This window comes from Cervus canadensis, chromosome 25 (genome assembly GCF_019320065.1).
Source record: "Cervus canadensis isolate Bull #8, Minnesota chromosome 25, ASM1932006v1, whole genome shotgun sequence".
Taxonomy (NCBI): Eukaryota; Metazoa; Chordata; class Mammalia; order Artiodactyla; family Cervidae; genus Cervus; species Cervus canadensis.
Genome location: NC_057410.1, coordinates 13,197,235 through 13,214,110, shown reverse-complemented (window position 1 = coordinate 13,214,110; position 16,876 = coordinate 13,197,235). Strand labels below are relative to the sequence as shown.

The window sequence follows — 16,876 nt, the reverse complement described above, 5'->3', positions numbered from 1 at the left end:
GCAAGGGGCATCCGTGTGCTTCCTTCTCACATCTACCCACCAAAAACAGGCACACAACATGGGAATCCTGGTGTCCCATGAAAGACCAGATCCCCATGGTGGACTCCAGAGCCAGGAGTGCCCTCTGGTGGTCATGATAACACTGATGATTATGCTAATAACACTATGAGCTAGTTAGTCAATCACACCTGGAGAAGTGCATGGACAGAGGAGCCTGGCAGGCTACGGCCAATGGGTCGAAGAGTCAGACACGACTAAAGTGACTTAGCTCGCACACACGCAGAATAACTAACATTATCAGGAGCATTTACTGTGAGTCTATTACATAGACTTGTAATAAAAATTTTACCCAGATTAACCCATTCATTGCTCACCTTAACTTTATAAAGTCCTACTGTTTTACTATTTTCCCCATTTTTAAAAATGAGAAAATAGTCAAAGCAATCAGATGATTTACTCAGAGTCATAAAGGGCAGAGAAGATTGACTTCTCTCCTCTTGGTCATCTATCCCCTTCTAACTCCTAAAGAAAGATATAAGCCATCCTAGGAAGAAAGGGGGAATTTAAATATATATGTTTTTCATTTAAAAAAGTAAACCCATTACATATTTTGGAAAAAATAGATAGAAAAATAAGTTGCCCATTATCAAAACCATGTCAGCATTTTAAAATGCTTCCTTGCCATCTTTTTTCTCCTTTCCATCTTTTTTCCCTTAATTATAAGCAAGGTATAATATAAATTCTTCACTGAAGGATATTCTTTAAGATTTTTTTTCCTCCAAGAATTTTTGGTTCTTAGATGTGATTTTCACATTTTTTTTAGTCAAAGCAATAGGGATTTCCTTGTACATCCAGCAAAGAGTCTCACCTAGAGCTCCCAGATAGGAGCTCTGTAATATCCCAGCCTGCCCTGGGGTGCTACCCAGAGAGCCAGGGTTGCCATGGAGACTGAACGTAGCATGAAACCTCAGGACAAGTCATAACGTCAATCGTCTGAGTGCAGTGCCCTCAGAGCAGGTGTCTCAAAGGGGACTTTGGGAACTCACTTCTGTAGCTGGCTCACTTCTGTCTGCACAGAGGCTCTGAGCATGGAGAGCAATAGGGCGGCCATCCACAGGACCTAGGATTCTTGGGAATTTTCCTCTGGGCCGCCACGTCCCAGATCTAGGGACGTGGCTCTGTGGCAGCCCTCTCCATGAATTTGTTTCACTTTTCTGCACTGTTTTTTGAAAAGCACCTTCTTCTCACCAGAAGCCTTTGTGCCTCTATCTGCGAACAAAGAGATGCTCCCTACAAATGCAGTCCCTATGGGCCTCCTTGCATCAGACTCCCAACTCTGTAACTTACTAGCTGTGTGACCTGGGTGCTATTTTAACCTCTCAGAACAGTTTCCTCATGTGGAAAATGAAGATAGTCATTGTTCTTATTCACAGAGTTGCCAAGAGAAGTGAATAGACATTTAGCTCAGTACCGAGTACACAGAAAGAGCTCAGTATACGGTGGCTGTTGTTCTAGAAACCTTCTGCAGACAGCCAGTGAAGGGGGGCAAAGAGCAGCTGTTTGTGCAGTGGGCAGCTGGAGACCACATGTACGATGTGTCATTCATCTGGAATGTCCAAACTCCTGACGCTCTCAGTTCTGTGCAAGTGCCAGAAGGGCAGAGACACCGCCTGAGTCCTCTCCGGATCCCTCTCTCCTCCCCCTCTTTCCTGGGCCATTTCCCAAGAGTACAGAAGGACCATACCAGGAGTAATACTCAGATTATGTCAAGACCTAGACTGAAGCAATATAGTGCCAGCCAAGGGCTTCCCAGGTGGCACAGAGGTAAAAAAAAAATTCACTTGCCAGTGCAGGAGATGAAGGAGACTCGGGTTCGATCCCTGGGTCAGGAAAATCGCTGAAGGTGGAAATGGCAACCCACTCCAGTATTCTTGCCTGGAGACTCCCATGGACAGAGGAAACTGGCAGGCTACAGTCCATGGGGTCGCAAAGAGTCAGACACAAATGAGCGACCCAGCACAAGGATCTGAAACGGAGTCTTTGGAGCTTCCTGTTGCACCAGGTGTTACCACCTTATTTCCTGGATTGTGGGGAGGTGAGGGAGGGGTCCTAGGAGAGGAGCCTGGGAAGCTGGAACAATGAGAGAATACTCTGCAGACCCTGGGCAAGGGTTCCTTACCAACTGATATGGTACAGTTTACATTTTAACAACCAATATGGCCAAACTATCATGTACCAACTGATTTATCCCCAGGTGAAACCCCTGAAGAACATAGAGACCACAGACCGTGTTAAGCCCATCTGGGGCCTATGCCCTGTTGCAGAGTGAGTTGGAGAGAATAACCTCATTGCCCAAGAGACTATTCAAGTGCTAAAACTCCCCTATCCATGTCATGCCTTGCTGATGCAGTAGGAAGAAGGGACCCAGAAGTTGGATGCTCCTAAGTCAAACACCATTGAGAATTTCTGCAGTGCTGACAACCCCAGAGACTGAGCCTGTAGGAAGAATATACCAAACCTAAAAATGCAGCCCAACACCAACCACTTAGGCCCATTCAGTCTTTCATTCCACTAATACTTATTAAGTCTACATGAAGAGCCAGATGCTATGCTGTGGGCTGGGAATACAACAGTGAACAAGACCCACAGAGTATCCGTCCTCATGGAGCCAGACATAGAATTATAACACAGGGTGATACAATGGGGAAAAGAGAGGGAGCTAAGAGAGCCAAGGAGTGCACCTAATCCAGAAGGTGCTGCAGGAAGTAATGTCTAAGCCAAGACCCGAGGCTGGAGTGGGAGCTAGCCAGAAGGGGTGGGGGAAGCAGGAAGAGCATGTGCAAGGACCAGAGACTGGCTGAACCATCAGTAGAAGAAAACAATTGAACTGGACTTGAGAATAATCATGTTGTTGTGTCAAGTTTGGGGTGTAATAAATTCTAACATGTGGTCCTAGCTTCTTGCTTAACCAGAGAATGGCTTGGACAGACTTGTGTGTGTGTACTTCTGCTTAGTCACTAAGTCATGTCTGATTCTTTGCAACTTCATGGACTGTAGCCTGTCACGTTTCTCTGTCCATGGAATTTTCCAGGCAAGAATACTGGAGTGGGTAGCTCTTCTTCCTGACCCAGGAATCAGGCTCTGGTTTCCTGCATTGTAGGTGGATTTTTTTTTTACCATCTGAGCTACCAGGGAAGCCCTTGGAAAGAATATACCCCTGTAAATCAAAATTTCCAAGTCAAAGGTGCAGGTTGGTAGGGACACCAAGTTAAGGTGTAGTGTCGCAAGGGGCTAAGCCCTGATCACATAAACTCTGCTTCAAGTCCTAACGCTACTCCTGACCTTGGCTGAGTTAAGTCACCCTCTCTAGGCAGTAATTCTCTCATTCAAAAATGGAGAATAACGTTGGTATCTACTCTGTAGCCCAGTAGTAGTGTTCAAATGAGATAGTATATGAAGTTCTCAGCATCATGAATGGTATGGGGTTGATTCTCATTATTAAAAATAGTTTTGTGGAATCCACTCCTAACTTAAACATTATTTTGTGCCCAAGAATCCTAAGTGTTTTTTAGAACAGAAGTCCAACCTAATCCAAACATTATAGCTAATAGTTATTGAGAATTTACATAGACCTGGCCAGACCTATACTCCTTACATGGGTTACTTTAATTAATCCTCATGAAAACCCAATAATGGCAGTGCTACTGTTTTCCAGGTTTCACAAACTGGGAAACCAAAGCAGAGAAGTTTAGTCACTTGCCTCAAATCACTCAAAGATTAAAAAATCTACAACATTGACAATACCCGATGCTGGCAAGGATGTGGAGAAACAGGAACTATCACTCATTGCTAGTGAGAATGCAAAATGTTATTGCCACTTTAGAAAACAGTTTGGTAGTTTTTGACAAAACTAAGCATTTTCTTCCCATATGGTCCAGCAATCATGTTCCTTGGCATTTACTCAAACCTATATCCACACAAAAACCTGCACACAGATATTTACACATAATTGCCAAACTTGGAAATAACCAGGATACCCCTCAGTAGGTGAATGTGTAAATTGTGATATATCCAGACAATAGACTATTAGTTGATGCTAAAGAGAAATGAGTTATCAAGCCATGAAAAGGCATGGAGGAAACTTAAAAGCATATTACTAAGTGAAAGAAAACAATCTGAAAAGACTATATACTGCATGATTCCAACTATATGACATAAACAGCAAAACTACGGAGACAGTAAATGGATCAGTGGTCGCCTATTACAAGAGTGGGGAGATGAATAGGCAGAACTCAGGGTTTTGAGGGCAGTGAAACTATATTCTGTATGATACTACAACAGGGAATACACAGGGAATACATGTGTCCAAACCCGAAGAATGAACCCCAGCACCAAAAGTGAACCCCAGTTAGACAATGGGCTTTAGGTGAGAATGATGTGTGAATGTGGTTTCATTGATTGTAACAGATGTACACTGCGGTGTGAGATATCCATAGTGTGGGAGGCAGTAGGGGGTGAGTACAGGGCTATACAGGAATTCTCTGTACTTATTGCTCAGTTTCCCTGTTACTGTAAAACTACCCTTAAAGCCCTCTTAAAAAGTAGCTTGTTAATTAAAAAACCAAACAAAACACAGGCTTTGCATCCAGAAAGTCTGGCTCCAGAATGCACCTCTTTAACCACCATACTATCCAACTTTTTTTTCCTAGAGGCTTGTGGGATCTTGGTTCTGTGACTGGGGATTGAACCTGGGCCCTCAGTAGTGGAAGCACGGAGTGCTAACCACTGACCTGCCAGGGAAGTCCTCCCCAGCTTCTACCAACTTTTGATAGAAGTCAAAAAAAAAAAAAAGAAGAAGAAGAAAGAAAAGAAATATGTACATATAAAGTAAAACAAAGGGATGGCTGGGTTTTGGAATGTGCTTACAGGTCAGGTTGCCAGTCCTCCCTCATCCTTTCTAGAGGGCAGCCAAGGTTTCGAGGCTGCTGAAGCTGCCTGCTGCCTCTCGGGTAGTGTGTGATGAGGAGCGCCTGACGTGTGGCGTGGGGCCAGCCTCCCCAGGGCCCTTTCGTCTGGAAAACAGCTGTGAGTAATCTGGGGCACCCGGAGCAGAAAACCTTATCAGTTGGCCCGTCCCAAAGCCTCTGAGAAGACTATCTGCTTGTGCAGCTATGCCTGCCACTGTCCTATTTTTAGAGAAAGGCATTCTTTCCAGGGCTCTGCTTCTTACAAAGGAGCAGGCCAGCTCTGTCCCAAAGAAGAGCCGGGGAACAGCAAGCCACTTCCACTGGTTTGTCTTAAGGCTCATTTTCTGCATCCAAAGCATTCAACCACCATCCAAAATATTTGACTAGAGGACTTATAAAATGCCAGCTCATATCTCAGTTGGGACAACCCGGGATGATGCTGCTTTCTGCCCTGGGAAGGGAGACATAAGACATTTTACATAAGGAGAACATGAGACTATTCAAACAACAGCATCTTTCCAACATTTCAAAGAATACCATTTAAGGTCAATAAAAAGCCTTTTTTAGTAAGAAAAGCAAATACCTACTTGGGAGAGCATAGGATTAATTTATGTTTTAATCATCATGGTGGGAGGAGGAGTTGGGAGAGTAGATAGTGAACCGAAAGGATGTAGATCTGGCCTGGTCAGTTTAGGACTTCCCTACACCAGACCAGGAAGCCAGGTAGGGCCCAGGGATGGAGAAAAACAGTCCCTGAGCTGGCTCAGGGCTCCGCTCACTTCTGCATCCATTAGAACTCCCTGGAATAATCACAACCCAACAGCTAATATTAACACTAATAACAAGAGGATAACAATGTTAACCCTTCTCAAGCACCTTCTGTGTGCAAAATATTTTAAACACCTTATCATACTGACCTTGGGCCAATCCCATGTGGGTGTGGGTGTGTGTGTATGTGTGTGTACTCCGTCATTCAGTTGTGTCTGACTCTTTGCCACCCCATGGACTGTAGACCGCCAGGCTCCTCTGTCCATGGAATTTTCCAGGAAAGAATACTGGAGTGGGTTGCCATTTCCTTCTCCAGGGGATCTTCCGAACCCAGGGACTGAACCCACGTCTCTTGTGTCTCCTGCATTGGCAGGTAGATTATTTACCACTGCACGACCTTGGAAGCAATCCCCTGCAGTAGGTGTTTTCATTCCAGTTCTGCAGGTAAGGGAACTAAGGCTCAGAGAATTTGTTTAACTTCTGCCTAGTGAATGGCAGAGCTGACATGCAAACTCAAATTTTTCTGACTCCAAATTCTATGCATCCTCTTCCCATTTGTCATACTGGGCCCCCTAAGGGTGTTGGAATGAGTTACACAAAAGGAGATTGGGTCAAGCTCTTTGCCATTTTAATTTACTCTCCCAGAATTAAATCTAAAGCAAAACAGTGGTTTTCTTAAGCACAGTCTGCACCCCATTTACCCCACCCTACTCTGCATTTGCAGCTGAGTGTTAGATGTTTGATGACCCCAAACTGATGCAGTGAGAAATCCCTGCATCAAGTTTGATGGGGACCTTAGAGACCACCTGGTCCAACCCTCTTGCCTCCAGATGAGGGAAAGGAGAGAGAGAAGTTCAACAACTTGCCCAAGCTCGCACGGCAATCGGAGAAAAGCAAACACAGATCTGCAGAGCTGCAGTCTGGAGTCCCTCCCACAGAATGAGCCCCACCCCATCAACATGACCCTAACTGACCAGGATCCAGAATGAGTCCTCCTGTCTGAAATCAGACACCTGAGATGGAGTAATACTGAACCCGTACCACTGCTCCTTCCAAAGGGAAATGGGAGCGGGGCATCGCTGGGTGTCCAGTGGTTAAGACTACATGCTTTTCCTAGGTTTCCTGGGTCTGACTGACCCCTGGTCAGCCCAAAAATTTTTTTTTTATTTTTTAAACATTAAAAAATGTTTTTAATATTAAAAATTTATTTAACTCAATAGAAGAAACTTTCCAACAAGAGAAAAACAGCCTTTAGGGAATCCAGGTTGGTTTGTGGTGTTTCAGAGAGCCAGACATCTCCAGATTCCCAATCTACTCACATAATCTAGTCTCGAAACCACATAACTGCTCTTTTGACATTCTCTCCTATAAATAGACTTCCTGAGGAATCATCACAGATATCTACAAGCAGAAACTACAGCTGGTGGTCTTCCAGCAGCTCCAGGGTCCCTGCTTCTCTAAGATGATGTCTGCTGGACTTCACCTGGATCAAAGAAATCCTGAAAAGATAGAGACGGATGAGTGAGCTCGTGGTGTCAGCCCCACCCTGTTTCAAGGCATCTCATTCCAGCTTCAACTCAACAGTGTGTGGAGGATGGTAGGTGTCAGTCAAGGGGAGACGATGTCACAGCAGAGGCTGTGCCAAGCTCCCCTTAGCTTTCCATGCCATGATAATCTAAAGGACACCAGAGTCACCAGGACCAGCTTTACCGTCCCTGTTCAGCGGTCACTTGCAATGCACCAGACTTTTTGATAGCTCATTGATTCCCAAAGTTGTGAGTTTGTTCCATCAGTTCTAGAAGTTCTATATTGCCAGTAGTTTTAACAGTGTGGCTGGAGCTGACCACAAACTTGGGCAAATATTGACATTCCTTAAAGATGTGAGGTGGTATCAGCCAAGTATTGATAAGCAAGTTTGCAGTGGGAGAGGGAAAATTTGACAAGAATTAATCTTCTGTCTTCCAGGTATTTATTGTCATTTAATCCCCACCATGATATTAATATCATCTACAATTGATAAATGTAGAAAGACTTCCAAAGAGGTTCAGCAAGGTCCCCAAGGCCAGAAAGGCAAGAAATGGTAGAACTAAACTTCCACCCCTAACTGCCATTCCACACACACCAGACATTCCCATGACAGGCAATGCTGGTTTCCTGCCTAACCTCTCCTTTCTTCCTTGTTGATAGGCTCCTGGTTGCACTGAGGCAGCAGTGTGCCCAGCTGCAGGTGGCCCCAGGGTTTAGTAACATCTACCACCCTCTGAAATCACCTCCAGCAACTGGACTGATGCTTGAAGGACAGCTCACTTCCTCAGAAACCATCTTACACACAAGAGTCAGTAAGACTGAGATCACTGCATTTTCAGCAAACTTCTATTCTATATAGATTAACCTGGGATACCACCGTTTACGGCATAACTCCTGGAAAAATGCATTAAAAGATCTACGCACCTGTTATTCTTTACCCATCACTCACCCAAAAAACAAAAGAGACTTTGTGATTCCTTTTTAAGGTTCAAATTAATTCAGAGTTTACAGGTCGAAACCCAAAGCTGCTTTCTTATTAACCAGCCCTTTTTTGGGCTTCCCTGGTGCCTCAGATGGTAAAGAATCTGCCTGCAATGCAGGAGACCTGGGTTTGACCCCTGGGTCAGGAGGGTCCCCTAGAGAAGGAAATGGCAACCCATTCTTGCCTGGGAGAATTCCATGGACAGAGGAGCCTGGTGGGCTACCGTCCAAAGAATCACAAAGAGTTGGACATGACTGAGCAACTAATACTTCACTTATAGAAAGATCTAGGAATATAAAAAATACCAAAAGGATATTCCTAAAAGTATACTTAAATATGGTGTATTTCTATCCAATCTTACTTCACTTGATTAAATTGAAAGACAATCTTCCCTACCACTGAAAAAGAAATCTATTCTAATCAAGAAGATGAAATACTACTACTGTATGCATTTTCCAATTACAATGCCTCATTTCCTGCAAGACTTCCGCCATTAGGACAGCCCGGGGTTTGTTAATCTCGGCACTGTTGCCATTTGGGGCCAGATAATTCTTTGTTGCAGGGCTGTCCTGTGCATTGGAGAATGTTTAGCAGGGTCCCTGGCCTCTATCCTCCAGATGCCAGGAACACTTTCTCTCTCAGCTATGACAACCAGAACTATCTTCAGACATTGCCAACCGAAGGGCAAGCCCACCACTAGTTTAAAGTCACCGGCAAAGGCTAATAAACTAGAAGGCTCTATTTACTCAAACGGCTGCGCTAAACCTTATAGAGCCAGGAAACATACCCATGAAGTAAGAAGGACTGAGCCTTCTAGAAGACAGAGTGTTCTGATAGCAAATCCTACTCCATAAAGCAGGGAGCAGAGGGTCACTGAAACAGCACTTGGCTGTAATCACAAGGAAGGTCCATTACCCAGGCCATCAAGAAACGCAGCTTCAGAGAGCGTATCCCCTCAGTGCTGGTTCCCAGGGATGGCGCGTGAGACAGGGTCCCCTCAGGGCCCATCTTCCTGGCCTGGTTCCTCTCACTCACACTCGGGCTATAAAAAGGTTGCCTTTCCCACTTCTGTTCGTTTCCCCTCACCCCAGCTCTCCACCGGGGAGTCGTGAGTGGCGTAGATGGAGCTCCTTCAGGGCTCGTGTTTCATTTCACGGCTCACTTCTGAAGCCTCCTTTCTCAGAACAGTTGTCTGAGCTCGGCAGTGCTACTGAACAGATTCCAGCGGGTCAGCATTGAGTGAGGATCTAATCAGCTTCACAGGGTTCTCTGGGAGACGTCTCTGGAATCCAGCTTTGGACAAGTCCACCAAGCGGGCACGTTTTGTCATCCTAGGCTGAAATCTCAGGGGAAACCCTTGTCTTCCACCCCGGCATTGCGCTTTAGGAAAGCACAAAATTGGAGTTTACCCAAAAGGTTGCCAAGCACGTATGAGCTCTTTTCCAGGTTATTCCAACCCTGTGTATATCTTGTCAACTTATCTCAATAAGTTCTGAGTCTTTCTCAGAGTCTCTCTCTTTTACCACAATGATCATTGATGGTAGAAAATATAAATATAAATATATATTTAGTCACTGGCTAACAGTAATTTGAGTTTACATTATCAAGCAGAGTAATACATTATTTGTTCATTCAAATGCTCCAGGAGGGCAAGGAATTCTGCTGTCGGTTCTTTGGTTATTTGTCGAGGAAATTAACGTCCACTTTGGGGTGCTGTCATGAGGGTTAAGAATTCAACAATGAATAGGATTGGTACAAGCCCTGCCTTCAGGCAGCTCTCCTGCCAAAGAAGAGCAAGAGAACAGAGAAGTAAACAAAACCATCACAAACTGGTGAGAGCTAAGTGGAGAGAAACTGGGGAGCAGAAGCAGCCAGCACAAGTAGGGTGGTCAGGGAGATCCTCTCTGTGGAAATGCCCATTAAGCTGAAACCAGAAAAGAGGAGGGGCCTGAAAAGATTTTCAGGGGACACACGCACACACATATGCACACACATGCAAGCCTCAGGCACACATACACACATAAATACACGTGCACACATGCAGAGATGCACACATGCACACACGCAGAGATGCACACATGCACACACCTATACACGCATACATATGCAATACAGTCATACATTCACATGTATCCACACAAATACACACACATGCAGATATGCACATATACATACACATACATACACCCTTTCATTCAAGGGAATATTTCAGGGCTGAGCGAAAAGACTAGCACAAATGCCCTGAGACTTGGTTGTCTGTATTACTCATCGAAAAGAAGGTAAAAAGATAGTATTACTCATACTAATGGTATTGACCATAACACAGGGTGATACATATGTAAGAAGACATTGAACTAGTAATGGTGCTGGATGAGATAGGAAAAGAAAGATCTTCATTCCCGGGTTTAACCCCAGATGTAATCCCAGATATATAGATTTTATAACTATGGGCTTAGAAGTATTTTTTATTTTATATTTTTTTATTATTTATATTATTTTTTAGGGAAAATTGTGATTAAAATGCCAACCAGAAAAGTAATTTTATTATTGTTAATCATTCTATATCTGAAACTCTCCACCATTACTCTCCTTTTCTCAATAAAACAATTACTTTTATACTGTGAAATTATATGTTTACATACTATATATCACATTATGAATTCATTATAAGTACAATCATATATATAAAACTCCAGGTTTTTACAGAAGGTACTGTCTATTGCAGTACTAACAGGGGATAAATTAAATCTGTGTTCTTTTCCTATCTTTGGTGCCATCTTTATCATTAAGGGCTTCCCCAGTGGAATCCACCTACAATGCAGGAGACCCTGGGTTGGGGAGATCTCTTGGAGAAGGAAACAGCTCCACTCTAGTATTCTGGCTTGGAGAATTCCATGGACTGTATAGTCCATGGGGTTGCAAAGAGTCAGACATGACTGAGTGACTTTCACTTTCACTTTAGCATTAAAAATTTTTTTTCTGTGTGCAAGTCAATGCCTCCTTCACTAGGCAGTTATCATGAGCTCACTGATTTCTGCTAGCTGAGGATGTTCCGGTTGCCAGGCGCTGAGGTAGAGACAGCCAGATCCACCAGGGAGCGAGTCCCAGCAGATCTCTGCCCTCATGGTGATTGAAGTCCAGTGCATGCAGGGAAATGGGCAGTCAACAAATATTTACACACCGAAGGACTTGCAGCACATTATAAAATTGCAACCCGGTCTGAAAGGTCAGGAAATGTCATGTAGGATGGGACAGCACAAATGACCAAGAGAAGAGAGGGGTAGGGATGGGGTGGAGGAGAGCGTTCCTAACCCAGCGGGCTGCGCATTGGAAGGCCCTCACCAGGGGTGCGGGAGCCCGTGGGGAAGGGAAGCGCTGGTACATTCGAGTAGGGACGGGAGGATAGCCCCCACGGAGATGCTCAGGGGCCAGGTCCTGGCTGAGGAGTCTGCGCCCAGGCAAGGTGGTGGGGAGTCGCGATACTTGAATTAACCCCACAAGGACGCGCTGAAGCAGACAAGTGGGAAATTGGTGGGGCGGGGCCAGGGAGGGCCCAGTGGGCAAGGGGAGCAGATGAAGAACAGAGATGAATTGATCTGTGCCGTTTTCTGGAAGCTTCAAGTTCTGAATCCCAGAAGCAATGGAGGAGATGTGAGCACGGAGCCTTGGGGAACCTCCCAGGAGATGGGCACAGCTGGGAGCAGATGTCTCTCCCCATCTCTCACTTGCCCTCTGACAGTCTGCCCTTCAGACATTCTTTTTCTAACTTTTATCATCAACTTGGCTGAACTGAGCCATGAACATCCACAAGTTCTTGGAGATAAACCTGCACAAAGCCCTCTGGAGTGATTGGCCAACAGTGATTGTCACATGTCGTGTTCTAGATATTCACAGACATCTGTGGCCAGAGGTTGCAGTTCTTCCAGTGACTTTGGGAAGAGTGTCCTGTGGATCTGTGAAATGCCATTGAATCAGCAGGCTGTCCCTCTGCCTGTCAATAATCCAACCATCGTGATAATTAGTCCATAATTAATAATAATAATTAATCCATAATCTGCATTGCTTCCTGAGGGACATTTTACCCACTTTACACCTGATACAAATGCATGAAAAATGAGAGTGACACAAAGTCTCCCCAAAACTGAGTTCCCCTTATGAGTTTATGACTAACCTCTCTATTCAAAATTTTATCCCCTCTGGTCTCACACCTGTTTCTGTGAGGATTGAGGGGTATCAGAAAAAAGGGGGGTGATTGAAATTGAGCCAGACCTTCCATGTCCTGTTTCCTATTTATAGAAAAAGGTTTTAGTCTTCTAGGCTTTTCCTGACTTCCAAAGAGCAGACACAAGCAGTTACCTGTCAGGGAAGTGAGGGAGTGTGCTGAAACAAAGACCTGGTTCCTTCTCTCTGACAAACATAACAATTTGACAAGTACTTTGACTTGTTCTGCAAGAACTAGGACCCCCCCCCCCCCATTCACGTGGAGGATAGTGAATACATGGTGAGCACAAACATGGAACCAGAAGATTGATGACTAAGATTCTGAAAACATCACCCTATTGCCTCACCACCAACCAACCAAAGAAAGCCACGACCTCTACAGCCCTCGACACAAACACTATCTTTAAAAACCCTTCCCTGAGAGCCATCAGGAAGTTGGGGTTGTGAGGATGGGCTCCATTCCCCTTGCTCGGCCCTGTAACCAGCACTTACTTTCCTTCGCTACAACCTAGTGTAGGTAGACTTATTGCATGGAGGGTGAGCTGACCAGAGTCCAGTTCAGTAACCAGGGCAGGACAAACCTGGAAGACAGATAAAATCCACTAGAGAGGGTTAAATGGTTTCAACTCCCAGAGGTGGACAGTGGGAAGAGGAGGGGCTGCCTATCCGCTCTGCCAGTAAGAAGGATGGGATCCTTTCTGCCCTGGAAAGTGGTGACCCCTGGTGCTGGAATCCAGCGGAAGAGGAGGGGAGGGTGGATGGGGCTTCTGTAGAGCAACAAGAACCACATAAGCACTGGGATGTTCAGATCTGCCTGGTCTTCCCCGCCTGGGCTGCCCCCCAGGAAGTGCCCACATGAGGGTTCCCATCTGCTTTACGTCTTAATTGCTCATGTTGAGAAAATGCAATCTGGAGGGAGCCCCCAAGGGCTGCTGATAGCTACTGGGGGGAGAAAAAGAATGGCTACGAACAGAGCAAGGAGGAAGGGAGACAAGCCAGCCGGGGAGGGGGTAGGACTAGGAGAACAGTGGCAGGAAGCTGGGGCAGGGCTGCAGTACCATCTCCCCATTCTCCAGGGGTCCCCTGGGACGGTACAGAGGAGTACTCAGGGAGAGGGCCTTTGGGGCCCCGTTCTGCGTAGGAGACGGAAGAGGAAAAGGCAGGCAGAGGGAGTCTTAAGAAGAATTTGTTGGGCATCAGAAAGGGATCTCTCCTCTGTCAGCTTCCTGAGTGCCTGTGATAAAGATCTAAATTGGATTTCATTCATTATTTTGGGATGTTCTACGACCTTTTTTTTGATACAACACCAAGTCAAAATGGGGTCCCAGGTTACCTTGAACTTGATTGCATATAGCAAATAGCATATGCCTATATGCATTTATATAGATAATAAGTACATTACACAGTAACTCAATGAGGTGGAGCCTGAGATGATTCCAGTTTTACAGATGAGGAGCCCAAGGCACAGAAAACTTTGTCCAAAGCTTCCAAACTAATAAATAACAGAATCCAAGGACTTCTCTGGCGGTCCAGTGATTAAGACTCTGAGCTTCCAATGCAAGGGGTGCCAGTTCAATTTCTGGTGACAGAACCAAGATCCCACATGACTTGTGGGGCAAACAAAAGGTTTTAGAAATAAATAAATAATTGCCAGAGGGCTTCCCAGGTGGCTCAGTGGTAAAGAATCTACCTGCCAATGCAGAAGATGTGGGTTCAGTCCTTGATCCAGGAAGATCCCAGAGCAGCTAAGCCCATGTGCCACAACTTCTGAGCCTGTGCTCCAGAGTCCGGGAGCTGCAGCCGCTGAGCCTGTGACACAACCACTGATGCTGCCCCGGTGCCGAGAGCCCGTGTTCTGCAACAAGAGAAGCCACACAAGTGAGACGCCTGCACACCACAGCTAGAGAGTTGTACCCACTTGCTGCAACTAGAGAAAAGCCTGTGCAGCAAGGAAGACACAGCCCAGCCAAAGATAAAATAAATAAGATTATTTTTTTTTTAAAAAAAGAAGAAGAATCCACCTACCAATGTAGGAGACACAGGTTCTATCCCTGGATCGAGAAGATCCCCTGGAGGAAGAAAGGGCAACCCACTCCAGTATTCTTGCCTAGAAAATTTCATGGACAGAAGAGCCTGGTGGGCTACAGTCCATGGGGTTGCAGAGTCAGACATGACTGAACACAGTCCACGCGCACACACACACACACATATGAAAAAAAAAACAAAACCAGAATCCAGCTTCAAACTATACAAGGTCTCTTTAATGATGAAACATTTGCTTTTAATTCTAAACTCCACTCTCTACTGCCATTTCATACACTAAAATAAGATCATAGAAATCTGAATCATAAATCTAAATTACACGTTATAGTACTATGAAAACTTTTTTTACTTTGAATTACATAACAGAACCACGCTAACCAAATACTACCTAGGAGTCCTGTTTTGGTAGATTGCTTTCATTTCATTTTAATAAATGTTTACTAGTAACGGATGGAAATAGCTTTTATCCATTGTTTAACTGACATACCATTTTCCTGAGTAAACAGTATTGTTATCTGCTGATCAGCTGTCACATTGAATGTTTCTGGATTCTTTTGAAGGGTTTAAGATTATAATCCTTCCATTCAAATTCTTCTAACATTACACAGTTGTTTAGGAAATGAGTCATGTTCCAGCTCTGAGAAATCCACATATATTCCAGGTTAATTGTCTGCTCTAAGAAACTGCTTGTGTAGATATGGGAAGAAAAATTAATCATATAGGAAGAAATAGTCATATAGGGAGAAAAATTGATTATACACGATCAAACAGCCATTAGAGGGTGTCAGACTTTATTTTTTTGGGCTCCAAAATCAGTGCAGATGATGATTGCAGCCATGAAATTAAAAGACGCTTACTCCTTGGAAGGAAAGTTATGACCAACATAGATAGCATATTAAAAAGCAGAGACATTACTTTGCCAACAAAGGTCTGTCTAGTCAAGGCTATGGTTTTTCCAGAGGTCATGTATGGTTGTGAGAGTTGGACTGTGAAGAAAGCTGAGCACCGAAAAATTGATGCTTTTGAACTGTGGTGTTGGAGAAGACTCTTGAGAGTCCCTTGGACTGCAAGGAGAGCCAACCAGTCCATCCTAAAGGAGATCAGTCCTGGGTGTCTGATGTCAGTCCTGATCAGTCCTGAAGGACTGATGCTGAAGCTGAAACTCCAGTGCTTTGGCCACCTCATGTGAAGAGTTGACTCATTGGAAAAGACCCTGATGCTGGGAGGGATTGGGGGCAGGAGAAGGGGACGACAGAGGATGAGATGGCTGGATGGCATCACCGACTCAATGGACATGAGTTTGAGTAAACTCCGGGAGTTGGTGATGGACAGGGAGGCCTGGCGTGCTGCGATTCATGGGGTCACAAAGAGTCGGACATGACTGAGCAACTGAACTGAACTGAACTGAACTGACCATAGGCTAGTCATGATGGGTATTTGTGATTTCTTTCAGCTGTCAGTATACAACTCTTCCCAGTGGTCATGTATGGTTGTGAGAGCTGGACAGCAAAGAAGGCAGATGCCAAAGAATTGATGCCTTCAAACTGTGGTGCTGGAGAAGACTCCCGAAATTCTCTTGGACAGCAAGGAAATCAAACCAATCAATCTTAAGAGAGATCAACCCTGAATATTCACTGGAAGGACTGATGCTGAAGCTGAAGCTCCAGTATTTTGGTCATCTGATGGGAACAGACGACTCGTTGGAAAAGTCCCTGTTGCTAGGAAAGATTGAGGGAGGAAGGAGAAGAGGACGTCAGATGATGAGATGGCTGGACAGCATCACCAATGCAATGAACATGAACTTGGGCAAATTCCAGGGAATGGTGAGGGACAGGGAGGCCTGGCGTGCTGCAGTCCATGGGGTCACAGGGTCGTCCAGTGGGCGACTGAACAACAAACAGCATACAACTCACCTTCCTGTGTCTGGGGGAATTTCCCACCTTATGAATCTTCGTGGTGGAAAAAAGCCACTCACCATCACAGAATCCAAAACCTCAAACCTAGCCTCCCTCAGGTTAGTGTGGGCATGTGGCCAGTGAAATCTCTCCATCAGATTCAACTGCTGGTGATGCAAAGAAGCAGGGCCTATGAAAAATTCCTTCCAGGGCAGGGTAGGGAGGGGGAGGAAGGTGGCAACATTCATGTTTAGGGGTAGCATTCACCACCAGGGAGTCAAAGGGAGATGCAGAGGGGTCGAGCCCAGGAGTGCCAGTTCTGCACTGAGTTAGGACACGATTCCGGCTGCAGCATCCAAGCCAGGCCCCTCAGGATATTCAGGGAGCCTGTGAGTACATCCTAACATCTTGTCGTAAATTCCTGTTCACTGAATCATCCAAAGATGGTTTCTACTGCATTGAAATTAAGAAAC

General features: G+C 45.1%; 1 protein-coding gene and 1 long non-coding RNA gene across 2 annotated transcripts in view; one reads left to right on the top strand and one right to left on the bottom strand.

The window, feature by feature from the left end:
* The window catches only part of BEST3 (bestrophin 3), a 75,736-nt gene extending 67,644 nt beyond the window's left edge, over nucleotides 1-8,092 (top strand). Inside the window, exons 11-12 of the transcript XR_006265496.1 lie at nucleotides 7,111-7,332; nucleotides 7,923-8,092. The gene's annotated coding sequence lies outside the window, so the exon portion shown is untranslated. The remainder of the gene's footprint in view (nucleotides 1-7,110; nucleotides 7,333-7,922) is intronic.
* Nucleotides 8,093-11,980: 3,888 nt separating this feature from the next.
* Nucleotides 11,981-14,195, bottom strand: LOC122427249. The gene is made up of 3 exons (XR_006265370.1): nucleotides 14,156-14,195; nucleotides 12,958-13,046; nucleotides 11,981-12,235 (listed from the first exon to the last, which is right to left on the bottom strand). It is a non-coding gene; the product is annotated as an uncharacterized LOC122427249 (long non-coding RNA).
* Between the last annotated feature and the right edge of the window lie 2,681 nt (nucleotides 14,196-16,876).